A 16137-nucleotide genomic window follows, 5' to 3' on the forward strand; every position below is an offset into this window, starting at 1 on the left:
GGAAGAGCTGCGCTCAGGTAAGGCAATATAAAAAAAATGTAAATAGTTTGTACGTGGCTAAGTTAATTGTAAGGAGAGAGGAAGGAGGTAGTTTGAAATAGGATAGTATTATTTTGTATGTTTTGAATGTATTAACCCACATTTTCATTCCTACGCAGGTAGCAGTTGTAGGCCCACGTTGGGTTGATAGCTTTCTTGACACTTTTGCTTTTATAATTATTTTTTAAAAGAAGGCTGTATTTATTTTTTTAAACCAAAGTGTGAAGACAGCAATCGTTTGTAAATATTTTTAAAGCGTCATTATTTTTTTTAAGTATCACCTAATCAAATGTTTTGATATAGATTAAAAGGTTCAAGAACACAGATAGCATGGATAGCAGAATCGATTGTTTGGACTATTTAGAAGTATTGCTATTTAGATTTTTAATGAAATGGTTTATTACTGTGGATAGAGGATTGCATCGGTGGATTACTTGTTGCGATTTTTGCCCAAAAACGTTACTTTTTTCGGGATTTTGGGGGAAACGTTTCTTTTAGCTGGTCACAGTATTCTTTGCACCACTAATTTTGCTGAACAACAAGGCTTTGCCAAACTGTGGTCTATTTTTGAAAGTTTGACTTGAGTTATGGATTTCAACATGGTGTTTGGATTACTTTCTCTGGATTTACGGACTGCACAAGACTCTTCATGAAATGTGGGTTTTACGTAAGTCCAAGGGCTGAAGAAAGAAGACAACTTAAGGTAGGGAATCTGACTTTTATTTTAAATTTAAATGAAATTTTGAAAAAAGCCAATTAGATTTGTAAAAATGATTTTTTAAAACAGGCAAGTAAGGTTGAATAGGGGTTAGTGTTGATTAGAAATGTAGGATGTGTGCAATATTGTCCAGGAAGTCTGAAGCCACTATCAATGCAAATTGTTAAATTTGACCCAATAGTCACTCGGACATCCCTTTGTTCTTTTAGAAATTCGTGGGTTTCAGACTACCAGTCAATGATTGTACTATTCTCATTTCTTAGAAACTTTGCTCCTTCTTCAAAATTTCCAAAAAATTATACAAGTTTGGTTGAGGTTTTTCCCATAGATTTGTTGAAGGAGTTATGCCACCCTCTATGGCATTGTCTGTTTTTGCTCCTCCCTCTAAGCAAGTCGTGTAGCAGTTCCCCCACTCCACATGAAATCCTGTGACCTGACCTGTTTAGATGGCCAATCCATGTGTCCTCAAAATAATTTAGTAGGGGTGCCAATATTTCATGGTTTGTTGAAAAATAGTCAGATTCTGTAATGACAAAAGCAAAGGGTTGTTAGTTTTTTAAACTCGAATTGCAGTTTACTGTCTGATATGTAATCCTCAACTAAGGATGTTTTTTGAATTTTTCGCCAAATTCCTGTGAAAAGTTAAAAAAAACCTCATTGAATTTGTGTTTCTGGATACATGTTGGTGATGGTGTTAATCATGGGTAATTGAAAGTCAATTAATACTTTTCTAGGACTTTTGTTCAAGGTTTTAGCTTTTGCCACATATAAAAATTCAGTGTATGTTGAGGGTTGCTTATCAGGGAGTAAACTGTACACTAAGGGGCCGATTCCGATTCCGGCCGCAAAACGTACCGACCGACACGGACCCGGACCGGAGACCGACCGACACGGACCGGCGCCGTACGACCCGTGCAGTACGATGCAACACGTGTGAATTACAACCGACACGTACAGAATACAAGCCGTACGACCGAGCCGTAGGGAAAATAGTGATCCGGCCTGAAAACCGACGCGAGTTGCACCGACCGACACAAACCCGGAATGAACCCGACCGACATGTACCCGCGATGTCCAATCCATGCAGTACAATGCAATGCGTGTAAACACAGACCGACTCACATGGAGCCCAAGCCGCATGACCGACACGCACAGAAAACAGTCCCCACAAGTAATAGAGATCTCTGCGACCGACGCGTATGAAACACAGAAGAAAGTCAGCGTGAACGAGGCAGAGCAGCCCGCACGAGCCAACATCAGTGTCCGTCTCGGTCAGAAGAACGTCTCCTTCATGCCTAGAAAACCCAAAGGAAAAAAGACAAAAAAAGGACCAAACAAGCAATGACAAACCAATAAATATCCCCCCCAAAAAACTGGGACAAAGACACACCCACAACTGCACCTATATAAAGGTCATCAATCACTACCATGATCCTTTGCAAATAGGAGACACAGCCAGCAGCAAACACCATCACACAGCAACCACAGACACACTCACAACTCACCCATCACACAACTCACACACCATTAGCACCTCACCAAAAGCACTCACACATACAGCTAGCTAAACCAACACTAACCCACCCTCACTTGCACCCTCATACACACATCTCTCACCACCACCACCCATCACCATGCCCCCAAAGAAGAATCCAAAGTTCACAGATGATGAGTTAGAAGTGCTGGTAGACGAGATCATCAGAGTAGAGCCACATTTGTTTGGTACATTGGTTCAAAGGACCCCCATTTCACAGAAAACAAAGATGTGGGCGAGGATTGTGGACAAGGTGAACGCACAAACACCAACGTTGCACACAAAGGACGATATCCAGAACAGGTGGTATGACGTGCGCCGGAGGGTCAAGAAACTCATCGAGAAAGATCACGCCTTGAGTCAGCGCACTGGCGGTGGCCCTCCTGCCAAACCAGTATACTTCAGGACCTGGGAGGAGAAGGTGCGGGACATCCTACCACCAGAGAGCGTCCATGGTCTAACAGACATACCAGAGCCTGGTGAGTACACAACCAACATGCTCAATATTGTGTGGCAAGGGGACAGTGAAACCATGCACCGTAAGCAAAGCCACAGTAAACAATAGATAATCATCCCAAGATGTGTATGCTAGTCAGACAAACACAATACCTGCTATCTCATAGTGACTTGGAACTGTTTAATGACATGTACAAACCTAACAACAAATAGAGCAAGCCAGTGGCACAAAGCCAAATACACACTGTCACACAGTTTGCCAACACAAACACACTACCTCACAGTGCAGCTGACTGCCAGGAAGGAATAGTGGGTATGCAGGTGAAGTGAGTGTATCCAGAAGCATGATGGGGCCTGTAGTCACAGATAATGCTCACCCTCAAAATTGCCCCATCAAGACCTCTCTGAATCATGCCCACATCACAGGGAGTGGAAAATGACTGACAAGATAGCTGACACTGACAGGGTCCTGCTGTGGGGAGCAGAAGGCCCTGCTTGGGGTTGTGTGCAAATCAGAAGCAGGCCACCACTGACTGACATCCTGAAAGACAACTTGCACACCCTCCAATGGAAACACGTTTCATGGTGGGATGTGTGGCCGGGTGGGAAGGAGGACTGACACCTCTGACCATACGTACCAGCATGTGGAGACACCCCCCCAACACAAACTCCACACAACTCACCGGGTAGAATGCGTTGACCCACACCTCAGTGAAATATCAGCAAAAGATACCCCATACTGGGTGATGCTGTGTGAAGCACAGGGGCTCTCTTTAGACTTGTAGCCAAACAAACACCAGGATTTCACAGTCAGCCATCTTGCCATTGCTGTCACACCCCCTCACAGGGAAGCAGAGTCAAGAGGAAGGAAGTATGGGCATGCTGGGAAAGGGGGTGTAGCCAAGACCATGATGGGAGTTGCAGTCACAGACAATCCCCACCCACCCGCATGGCCCAGCAAGCTCACACTGAACCATGCTCACCTCACAGGGAGTGGGAAGGGACTGTCAAGATGTCTGACACTGGGCTCTGTTGTGGGGAGCACAAGGCCATGCTAGGAACTGGGCAACAACAAACACCAGGGCTTCACAGTCAGCCATCTTGCCAATGCTGTCACACACCCTCACAGGGAAGCAGAGTCAAGAGGAAGGAAGTATGGGCATGCTGGGAAAGGGGGTGTAGCCAAGACCATGATGGGAGTTGCAGTCACAGACAATCCCCATCCACCCGCATGGCCCAGCAAGCTCACACTGAACCATGCTCACCTCACAGGGAGTGGGAAGGGACTGTCAAGATGTCTGACACTGGGCTCTGTTGTGGGGAGCACAAGGCCATGCTGGGAACTGGGCAACAACAAACACCAGGGCTTCACAGTCAGCCATCTTGCCAATGCTGTCACACACCCTCACAGGGAAACAGAGTCAAGAGGTAGGAAGTATGGGCATGCTGGGTAGGGGGGTGTAGCCAGGAGCATGATGGGAGTTGCAGTCACAGACAACCCCCAGTCACCCACATGGCCCAGCAAGCTCACACTGAACCATGCTCACCTCACAGGGAGTGGGAAGGGACTGTCTAGATGTCTGACACTGGGCTCTGTTGTGGGGAGCACAAGGCCATGCTGGGAACTGGGCAACAACAATATCAATCTCTGTCCGTGAGAACCGGGACCAAAGCAGTATACAGGCAGGCATCCGTTCGTACAGTAGAAAATGTCATGTTTGTGAACCATTGATGCCTGTAGAAACATAACTTACATTGTGTGTCTCTTCCAAACACAGGTGGTGCTGGGGACACAGCACCAAATGAAGAGGATTTCCAGTCCCAGACTCTGGTGGACACTCAGCTCTCTGGTTTGACGAAGAACAACCTGGCACCTCCGGTGTGAGTCATCATGCAGCACCAGCAGCACCAACATCAGCACCCCCTGTACCCACGCCTCCAGCATCTGGAAACAGACAGGGCACCCCCGCCAACACGGACAGACCATGGCCACAGAACACCCACAGCACAGGGACACTGGACCCCTCGGAAGCAGCAGCTAACACCACCAGCAACACCACCCAAGGGGTCCCAGTGTCACCTGTGTGTGCTGCCGCTGGTCCTGCCCATGTGGATAGGGGTGCTGGGAGGGGTGGGAGGCAGAGGGCGCGCCTTGCAGAGGGGTCTGGACTGCATGATGACCCCCAACTGGCATGGATTATTGATGCATACCAGGATAGCACCGGAGGATTTGGCCAGGTAGTGGGGATCCTCAAGGACATACAACAGGAGCAGGCTGCCCACCATGCCTGCATGGAGGCAAAGTGGGATGCCTTTACTGCGGTGCATCGGGACATACTCCAATGCCTCCGCCAGATCACCACAAACATGCCCACACCTCCCTGTGTGGCCACAACATCTGTTGCCACACCATCTGCCAGTGCCACAGGGAGGGAGGAGGACAACTCTGGTGGAGAGTCCCCTGCACCGCAGAGGCCTGCACCTGAGGATCCCCCACCCAAGAAGAAGAGGGGTCGTCCGAAGAAAGACATGTGAGATGCAGATGTCCCAGCACATCCCCAGGGCCTCTAAACCTGTTCTGGACAATGTTCTTTGTGCGCAACCTGTTCACCTTATCCAATCGCACACAACTCGTCCACATGACATGGAGGGTTCATGTTGGCCCAATGTAGCAGATGACTGTGGACTTTACTCTGGACATTTCATCTACCAACACTCCCAACTCAACTGTGTTGGATATAAAACCCAATGTACAGCACCAACCATCCTGTGCACTTTCCTCACACATGTTCGAAAATAAACTCACCAGTACACCATACTTTGCTATGTTGTGATTCCAACTTGTCATGTGTCATGGAGATGTTGATCTGCTAAACAACACAGTGCTTGACAAATACTACAACAATGTGACCACCGTTAGGTGAGTCATGGTGATGTGACACATGTGAGGGAGACACACCACTATGGCAACACAACACATATTCACCATGGCCATGTTACTCATCCCACACAATGATGTTGACCTGAAACACATTGGTATGCACAGACACAATACCTATCCACAGTCAGTGGTAACAAGTCCACAGGTGAGGTAAGCAAATGTCACTCGGATGTGGGAAGACAGACAACGCACCTAACAAAGCATAGCACAGGTTCATTACACATCAGCAAAATGTTTATTCTAAAATAGTTGTAAGGCAATTGTACGTTACGGTGGACACACGTTCACAGAGTGTCTGAGAATTGAAGTCCAGGGGTGTGTGGCACATCACTTGATGGCAATTGACTACTTCCACAATGATGTTGGATTCTGGGTGTTGGGGGTCAGTGTTGACCAAACAACAGGCAAAGTAACCTGGGAAGGACAGACACAAGAAACAGTCAAAAGCACAGCAGAACAGGAGAGAAATGCAATAAACATGCACAAAACATGTCACAAGAAACCTACACAGAAACAAGTTAGCAGTACTACCCTATTGTGGAGTACACACCACCTGAATGGACACATCACTGCATGCATCCAGTCAAGTGGCACACAGACACACTCAGACAGCAACCAAGCAGCCACAACACATTTCGGGCTAACTCCATACATTGACATAACAACCCTGTAAACTCACATTCAGGTGAAGAAGTTGTTGATGAGCTGTGTGCGGACGTCACCCTCATCTTCATCATCACTGGCATCGTGGCCCAGGCCGGGATCCTCCACAGGTGGTGGAGGTTGGTCATCGTCATCCTGGATAAGAGGCACCTTCTTCCGCACTGCCATGTTGTCTAGCATGCAGCATACAAGGATAATTTTGTACACCTTTGCAGGGTCATATGGGAGGCCCCCTCCGGTCTTGTCCAGGCAGCAAAAGTGGCTTTTCAGGAGGCCAAATGTCCGCTCAATCACCCTCCTGCTCCGACCATGTGCCTCATTGTAGCGCATCTCGGCTGGTGTCACAGGGTTCCTGAGGGGTGTCAGCAACCATGGCATGTTGGGGTATCCGGAGTCACCTACACACAAATAATTGAACAATTAGCTGAGTTTTGTAGGAGTGCGGAATACAACATTGCCAAACACACACGATGGTAAACAGTCAGTACACAACGACAAGACAGGCATGTTGGTCTGGCATCTGTGACATCAGTGTTGCAATGCGACTACTCCTCATTATGTAGGCATCTAGCACAGAACCGGGGAAACGTGCACACACATGTGTGGTACACATGTCTGCAAGACATACCACCAGAGCATTGATTGAGTGGAAGTGTTTCCTGTTCCGGTATGCCTGCTCATGTGCCTGTGGTGGTATCAGGGCCACATGTGTCCCATCAATAGATCCAATGATGTTCGGCATCCTCCCCAGTGTATAAAAGGCATCCTTTATTTCAGGGAGTTGAGCTGGGCTAGGGAACTTGATGTACAGGTCAAGGAAATGCAACATCCCATCCAAGACATCGTGTAGCACACGACTAAACATAGTTTGCGACATACCACCAGCAGTAGCCACAGTGTAGTGGAAGGCACGAGTAGCAAAGAAGTGCAGGGCTGCCATCACCTTCACCTCTGGGGTCAGTGCTGTAGGGTATGTCCAGCCAGGTAGCAGATGTGGCGCCAACTGTTCTGTTAACTCCTCAATCAGTGGCCTGGTGAAGCGGAACCATCGGATGCAGTCGCGTTAGTGCATGGTTTCAAGGTCCGGGAACGGTTGATGGACAGCTGGTGCCCTGCAGTACAGAGTTGCACAAAGGAAGATTGTCGGTTCATCCACCCATGTTGCCATGACCAGGCTAAATATCACATGATACATCATGACATTACACAATGGACTGAGGTGTGTGCTGTTGGGCATGGACACATAGGTCACCTACATGACCATCACCTCACATCTCAATTCCACATGTCCACATAAGTCTCATGTAGTGCAATGGCCAATCATTGGGCTGTGTCACCCTACCTATGTACTGCTGCGACGTTACAAACACGTAACACAGTTTATTTACATTTTTAAACGTCCTATCACTCGCGCTGCCACTTCGGCGTTAGGCGCATCTGCAGTCGGTTATTTGGGGGCACTTAGTCAGTTCTGACTTGCACTATAAAAAATTTAAAACCCACCCGCATTTTGCGGGAATTAGGTAGACTTTGGGGGGCTATTTCGAAAGCGTACGCGGCGTCCCGGCCGCCATCTTGGGTGAGGTTCCCTGGATCGGCCCGTTTTCAGGTGCCATCTTTTGCGGGTCCAGAGGTCTTCCTCACAGGACTCCCGTGCGGTCTACTATCTGAGTATATAAGGAGATGTGTGTACAAGCGCGCAGCATGGGCGCGCAGCGAGCGCTTCGGCAGCGCACCAGAGGTGCGCCAGAGGTAAGCCCGTTTGCGCCCGTTTGCGCACAGGTCGCGACGGGCGCTGGGGATGCTGCCTCTTCTTCTTATACTGGGTTAACTTATTCCAGAGACATGCTATTAAGCCTCGACCCAAGCACATCATCACGCCGCCAGCCTTTTTCCACTGCTAGGCAGAAGCAGTCCCTGTCCTGTGGTTTGCTTAATGTTAGATCTCTTAGCAAACATCACATGGAAATTGCGCTGCTCATAGAGTCCTGTGAGGTAGACGTTCTTTTCATGACAGAAACATGGACTAGAGCGGACAGTGCAGTGGAACTGGGCTTGGCCTGCCCTCCTGGATTTAAGATTAAGCATAAACCGCGGGTGGAAGCCAGAGGAGGCGGGGTGAACCTTATCTATAGGGAGTCCCTTGATTTTTCCCAGCTTGAGACTAGGAGTATTTCTGGCTGTGAGGTGTTGGGCTTTTCCTTGAAAGGACAGGGAGGCACTCTCTACTCGGGGTTGTTGTGTTATCGACCCCCTGCCAGTACTCTGTCAGCAGTACATGAGCTAATCGATACCATCTATGATCTTTTCAATACTCATGCCAGGATCCTGATTTTGGGAGACTTTAACTTGCGGCCAGACGGGCCTACAGGGTCTGCCTTTTCGGACCTGGTTCAGGCCTGCAGCAATATTTATCTGCAGCAGCAGGTGTCCTCGCAGACTCACATCAAGGGCCATGTTCTGGATCTGATCTTTGCAGATGCCAGGCAGGTTTCTGTTCGAGACATCCTTCCTCAGTGCTGGACGGATCATGCTCTAGTTCATTTTTCCATCGCACTCCCTATGGAGACATCTAGGGGTGGAAGCACTGGTACCATGACTAAGATTGGCAGGCAGTGGTCGAGGCTATTGAAACAATCTTGCCTGCCGTCATTGCTGGGAGGGGGTACCCTTCTAGGAGACAGTGTGGAGGAGAGCTATGACTCTCTTAGTCAGAAAATCCTAGACTCTTTGGAGGTATTGGCCCCCTTGCGGAAAATTAGGGACAGATCCAAAATCGCCATGCCTTGGTTTACAGCTGAGTTGATGCAGCTGAAACTCCGGTGCAGGCGGGCAGAGCGGACCTGGAGAAAACAATACCTAGAGCCGGATAAAGTCCTCTTTAAACAGGCACTGACGGATTACAAGATGCAGATTAAGGGTGCCAAAGCAAGATTTCTTGAGGAGTCGCTATTACAAGCAGCGAACAAATCACAGACCTTATTTAAGATCTTTAGAGACCTCTCTCGACCAGCCTGTGCTGCCAACAACATCCCAGCCTCTCAGGCTTTGTGTAATTCCCTGGCGCAGGCTTTTGAAGATAAGATCGCCCTGATTTTGAGCAAGCTTGCTCCGCCGACCATGCCTGTTTATTATCCTGCGCCTGCCCTCGTGCCGGTGACCGACTTAGAGACCGTACAGGTAGATTGCAGGCAGGCACGGCTGGACAGTTTTCCACCTCCGTCCTTTGAGGATTTCTGTGTTTTGGCCAACAGTGTATCCTCCGGCTCCCCCCGGGACCCATTGCCACATAAATATTGGAAACTGTTCCAGGCGGAGCTTTTCCCTCCGTTGTACGCTATCATTTGCCAGTCCCTCACCACGGCTCGAGTTCCGGAGAGTTGGAAACTTGCGGTGGTTTCCCCATTGCTGAAGAAAGAGACATTGGATCCCACCTGTCCAGCGAATTATAGACCTATATCGCTGCTCCCTTTTCCCATTAAGAATCTGGAGAAACTGGTCACTAAACATCTGTCCGATTTTATGGAGAATAATGTCAGTTTGGACGTGACCCAGTTTGGCTTTAGACCAGCTCACGGTACTGAGTCCGCCTTGGTGACCGTTCTGGATGACCTTCGTTCGCGAGTCGAAACTGTACGGGCAGCCTTTTTAGTGCTGCTCGACATGTCGGCCGCGTTCGATACGGTCAACCATGCCATCCTGGTCAAAAGACTTGAGGAAATCGGGGTGACGGGTCTGGCCCGTGAATGGCTGGTCTCTTATTTGGGGGATAGACGTCAGGTGGTAGCCTTGCCACCGTTTCAGTCTGACATCAAGGTGGTCGGGCAGGGTGTCCCACAAGGGTCTGCCATCAGCCCTATTTTGTTCAATCTTTATCTTCGGCCTTTGGTGAACTTGATTAAATCATTTGGCATTGCGGTCATTAATTACGCCGACGACACGCAGCTTATTTTTTCTATCGAGGGTAAGGATGCGGTGCCTCTGGAGATTTTCCATTGTTGCATGGCAGCAACCGCAGACTGGTTGAGGCAAAACTCCCTGCAATTTAATAGCTCCAAAACAGAGGTACTGCATTGCTCGATGGATCGCGTTTCTCGTCCGTTGCCATCTGATTTATGGTCTACCGCTTTCCAGGATGCTCCCCTGGCAGCAGGTTCCGTTCGGAACCTGGGTGTGATGTTCGGGCCCAATCTTCAGTTAGATGTTTTTGTAAACAAGACTGTGGCCACTTGCATGGCGCTGCTTCGCATGTTATGGAAAATTCTTCCGTTGCTACCGGTCCATGTTCGGCCAGAGGTGGTGCGTGGCATTATATTGAGCAGGTTGGATTATTGCAACGCATTGCTGTTAGGAGCACCCGCAAATTTGGTGGGTAAACTGCAACGAGTGCAGAACATGGCTGCTAAGATGTCCCTCTCTCGACGGTGTTCTGATTCTTCCAGCACGGCGCTGGTGGATCTCCATTGGTTGCCTATCTCGCAGCGGATTGTTTTTAAAGCACTGTGCTTGGTGTTTAAAGCGCTTCACGGGCAAGGGCCTGTTCTGCTGCAGAAAATGTTTGCGTGGTATGTACCCGCACGCTCTCTCCGTTCATTGTCAGCTTATTTATTGGTGGTTCCGAAGGTCTTGAGGGCCCGGATGGGCGGACGGTCCTTTAGATTTGCGGCAGCCAAATGTTGGAACTCCCTACCCCTGTTGCTTAGAAGTATGGGGGATCTTTCCTCTTTTAGGAAAGGATTAAAAACTTATCTTTTTCCTAGGTTAGATTAAACTGTCTGGATATTGTAATATCGCATGTTATTGGTAAAAAGTCAAAGCGCCAGGATACCCTTTGGGTGACAGTTTTGCGCTATACACATATGCGATACATACATACATACATACATACATACATACAAGTAAGGCCTGATGCGTCCCAGGCATCACAGAGCTTTGCCATGCGGATACCGAGGGTCCCCGTATTGCCACATCGACACTGGCATGACATGGCGTATCACGTACACAGGTAGTGGCCACTGTTGTCGCTGCAGGCCCTACATGTATGTCTCTTAGAGACACACACACCATCAAAGTTGTTGCACACACCACATGGATGTGGAGACTGTCTCCCATTGGGCATATCCGATCATCCACATCTAAGACACAACATGCACACAGACTGTGGGTGCACATCAGAATTGTGGCTACAGGTCTCACTGTGAGGTACATGCCATCACCCCCAGGACTAAACATATCCAACCTGCAACTGTGTCCATGACTCATGCCCATAACTGTACAGTTGCACATCACAGTGGTAATGTGCACAACACACAAAGGATTCTGCCCCCATGAACACGTGCATAGCCTGGGAGTGGCTGAACAAAAGTGCCACATAACAAACCAAATGTTGCCCTCTCCGAGCACACAGGGAATGCAGCCTTACATGCCATGGGACACTGTGTGGCCAATGCTGTAGTGTGGTAGGTGTGCACATGTGGCCCTGTCAAGTAATTGTGTGTTGAAGCCGTCAAATAGTCACACCAATGAGGTCCGACGCGGGTGACAATGCATATGCATTGCACGGTTCATGACCGAGCCGTGCGTACGCTTTGCCATTGACTGCAATGAGCTCCGACGCGGGTGACAATACGTACGCATTGCACGGTTCATGACCGAGCCGTGCGTATGCTTTGCCATTGACTGCAATGAGGTCCGATGCGGGTGACAATGCATACGCATTGCACGGTTCATGACCGAGCCGTGCGTACGCTTTGCCATTGACTGCAATGAGCTCCGACGCGGGTGACAATGCGTACGCATTGAACGGTTCATGACCGAGCCGTGCGTACGCTTTGCCATTGACGGCAATGATGTCCGACGCTTGTGACAATGCTTACGCATTGCATGGTTCATGACCGAGCTGTGCATACGCTTTGCCATTGACTGTAATGTGGTCCGACGAGGGTGACTATCATGCATGCACGTCGGGCAGGCATGTTCCGAGACAGGTGTATGCCTTGGCCATTGAATCGTATGGAGACGGGTGCATGTGTATTTTCAAAGTCTGCCTCTGCAGCAGAGATATAAGGCTGGCTGGACCCCAGGGAGCTCACTTGCCTGCACTACATGCTACTGGACCACATCCCTACTACCACTGCTGCTGTCCCTGCATCCTCTAGCTACTGCTATGGCACGTACTCTGCAGAGGGCCCCAGCCTTCACTAAGGAGGAGAACCAGACCCTGCTGAACGGGCTCCTTCCACAGTACAGCAAGCTGTATGGGAAACCAGGGGAACAGGTGAGTGTGCAGTCCACTGCCTTCCTAATTGTGCATGTTGTCTGACTAGCAGTACTAGTTATGTTATGTTATGTTATGTTACTGTTTGTTTTGTAGAGCGCTCAGCTGCTCCAAAGAGCGTCCCGGCGCTAAAGATCATCACACCAAATACCAGCAGCAAACAAACAGCCATAGCAGAAAACATAACCAGAATTAACCATAACAGCATTACAAAGCAAACAGATAGGTTTTAAGTCCTTTCCTAAAAACCGAGAGATTGGTGCACACCCGCAACGTCAAGGGCAATGTGTTCCAGAGGCGGGGTGCAAGGTAACTAAAGGAGCGACCTCCACAGCGAGCACGCTTCACTGTTGGAACAATAGCCTTGGCCTGGGCAGCAGATCTCAGAGGTCTAGATGGAAGATAGAAATTGACCCTTCTCTGCAGATATTCAGCGCCGAAATTATGAAGCGCCCTAAAAGCTGTAATTAGGGTCTTGAAGAAGATACGCTTACGAATCGGCAACCAATGCAGAGAGACAAGGAGATTGCTGGCCCTAGATCTTCTAGTTAAACCGAAGATTGCCCTGGCTGCAGAATTTTGAACTATCTGCAGACGAGTCAGCAGATACTCAGGAAGACCTAAGTAAAGGATGTTGGCGTAGTCTAGGCGCGAGCCAATTAATGCTTGCACCGTAATTTTCTTATGCTCCAAAGATAAATAGGGCAGAAACTTGCGCAACATCCTTAAGATGGCAAAGCACTTCCCAGTCAAGCCGGCAACCTGGGTTTTAAAGGAAAGAATGTTATCGACCATCATACCCAGGTTCTTCGCTGTAACCGAATCGCTGGCAGGGGGAGACATGGCCGAAGGCCACCATAGCTTCCAACGTGGGTCTGCAGGACAGCCAAAGAACAATATCTCGGATTTGTCGGAGTTGCATTTGAGGCCATTTTTCCCAAACCAGTCAAACACAAACTCCAAACACTTCCGAATGGCTGCTCCATCGAAGTCACAGCCCCTGTCACAAGTGAACAGGAGCTGTGTGTCATCCGCATAGGATATGATCTGGGCCCCTAGCTCCTCCACCCGTGCCGCAAGAGGTGTAAGGAAGATATTAAAGAGGGAAGGACTCAGTATGGAGCCCTGCGGGACCCCTACCTTAAGCTGCGGCATCCGGGCGGAGAAAGGGGGGGCCCAGATCGTTACACTAGCAGTGTGTACACCAGTGGCAAGCATACTCACTGAGTACTTTCATCCCCCAAAGTGTGTAGGTACATGTAATGAACAGGTGTTTTGCAGCTAAAGTGCATTTATGCAAGCTTAGACTTCCCAGGCATTGTTAACATGTCAGACATGCAGGTCATTTGTCCTTTTTCATGGGTGCACTACCTGTGTCACTCATTTCCCTTTGTGATGATGACATGTATATCCAAATGTGTGCAGCACAAATATGGTGCATGTGTGTTAATGTGCTTTTAACTTTGTCATCCTCACAGGTTGATGCCCACCAGAAGCAGGAGATATGGCTGACCATCGCCTGGGCAGTTAGTTCGGTGGGGGTCTACAAGCACCGGATCCGCAACTGCCAGAAGAGGTGGCAGGACCTTCGGGGCTGGACCCGGAGGATCGCAGGGGTCCAGCTGAAGCTGACGCCTCCTCGCAGGAGGGGCGGACACCGGACCCTGACCCCCCACATGCTCCGGATACTGGCAGTGGTCTTCCTGGACCTGGATAGGCAGCTGAAGGCCAGAGAGCAGCAAGGAGGGTGTAAGCCCATGCCTAATCTGTGTACTATGTCTGACATGCTAATTGCAGTCTTTTGGCCTGGTCACACTTCCACATTATGTAGGTCTTGTAGTCCAATACTCAGGTCCCTCAATTGTGTGATGCACCCTCCGCATCTGATCCACAGGTGTGGCCCCTACAGTCTGTTGCTTATGTCACTTGGGCACTGTGTCCCTGCAGTCAGCTATGCTTCAGCTTCCGGGCAGCATCTGTTCCCGTTGTGTGTTTCATGGGTGGGTCAATTGTTTACCCAATGCCTGAGATCTGACATGTGATCTGTGTGTTCCCTTGATATGTGTTCCAATTGCTGGTCTGAGTCGCCACATGTGGCTGGGGTATTTCAAACAATCCCATGCTGTAGGGGACTCCAATTTGTGGGCCTCAGGAGTACGTATATAAAGTATGTCACACTTGCTTAGCCACCTGACACTTGTCCAGGGCCACACACTGTTTCACGTACACCTTGGCAGTCATGCCTACTCAAGGGCATTTAGAAACACTCTGTAATCCAAATCCTGTGTATCAACTTACAGGTTGTGCTTAGTGACATGTGCCTTCAGGTGTTTGCCTCTGTGTCATTGTGGTGTGGCTTCCTGTTATGTACAACTGGGATGTCCATGAGTTTGAGGGTCAGCAGAACATCTGAGATGTGACTATTAGAGACAACACCTGTGGGACATATAGGTGTGTGATCATTTGACAGCGCACAATGGTGTATGCAACTGTGCACCTCAGGCAGCTGGGTTACATGCACAGCAGACTGTGATGTGCTGATGCACAGGGAGTTGTGTTCGCAGAGACTCATATGTCTGATTTGTATGATGAGGGATCTTCTGGGTCTGGGATATGTTGTTTGCAGGGGATAGGCAAGTGCACTTGTCAGCTGCAGAGTTTGCTTTACCCCTGAGCTATGATTGTGACACAGTGCATATTGTTGTTGTCTGGATGCCCTGCCCCTGTGACAGGAGACAGTGTTGACTGACTTTCCAGGCATGCCAGTGCCATGGCATTTAACTTGCTATGAGTGATCCTGCATTGTGTTTAAGTGTGCTCCATGCACCCCATTGTGGCATTGACTATCGAGACATAGGAACATCATAGTGTGTGTGTTGCTGGCATGCATCACAAGCATGTGAAATGAGTCTCTGGCCATCCCTTCATCCGGACACCTGTACTGAGTCAGTGGCAAGGGATGTGCTGTGTGTATAGTGACATACTCCTACATGTCCACTTGCATGCCCAAAAAATGTTTGGGTGGTGCAGGTTGGCACATTGGAATATTAGCATCCAACATGCAACAGACATATGGGTGCAAGTCCAGGAGGGATATGTGTGCCATGGTTGATGGTGAGACTACCAATTGGCTTATTCTAAACAGTGTGAGCACTTTGAGCAGTGTTCAGCTGATGATGCCAGGGCTTACCCTGTGATGTGATGTACTCACTGTGCTGTGTGCAGTCAGTGCAGGTGACTGATGTTGTTCTCTTTCTTCCTATTTCTATCCAGATACATCCACGGCCACAGGAGGGGACAGCTCCACGGACCAGGAGGAGCCACAGAGCCTGACTGGGACAGAAGGAGAGGAGTCGGGGGACCCTGAGGCATGGAGGGCGAGTGGAGCCACACCGAGGAGTCCTCAGCACCATCCACCCCAGCTCAGGGCCACAGCCGCTCAGAGGATGACTCCCTTGCGGAGGCAGGTGTCAGCAGCCACCAAACCCCAGCTAGTGAGGCTGTCCCCG

The sequence above is a fragment of the Triturus cristatus genome, chromosome 3_1 (genome assembly GCF_964204655.1).
Source record: "Triturus cristatus chromosome 3_1, aTriCri1.1, whole genome shotgun sequence".
In the NCBI taxonomy this organism is placed as follows: domain Eukaryota; kingdom Metazoa; phylum Chordata; class Amphibia; order Caudata; family Salamandridae; genus Triturus; species Triturus cristatus.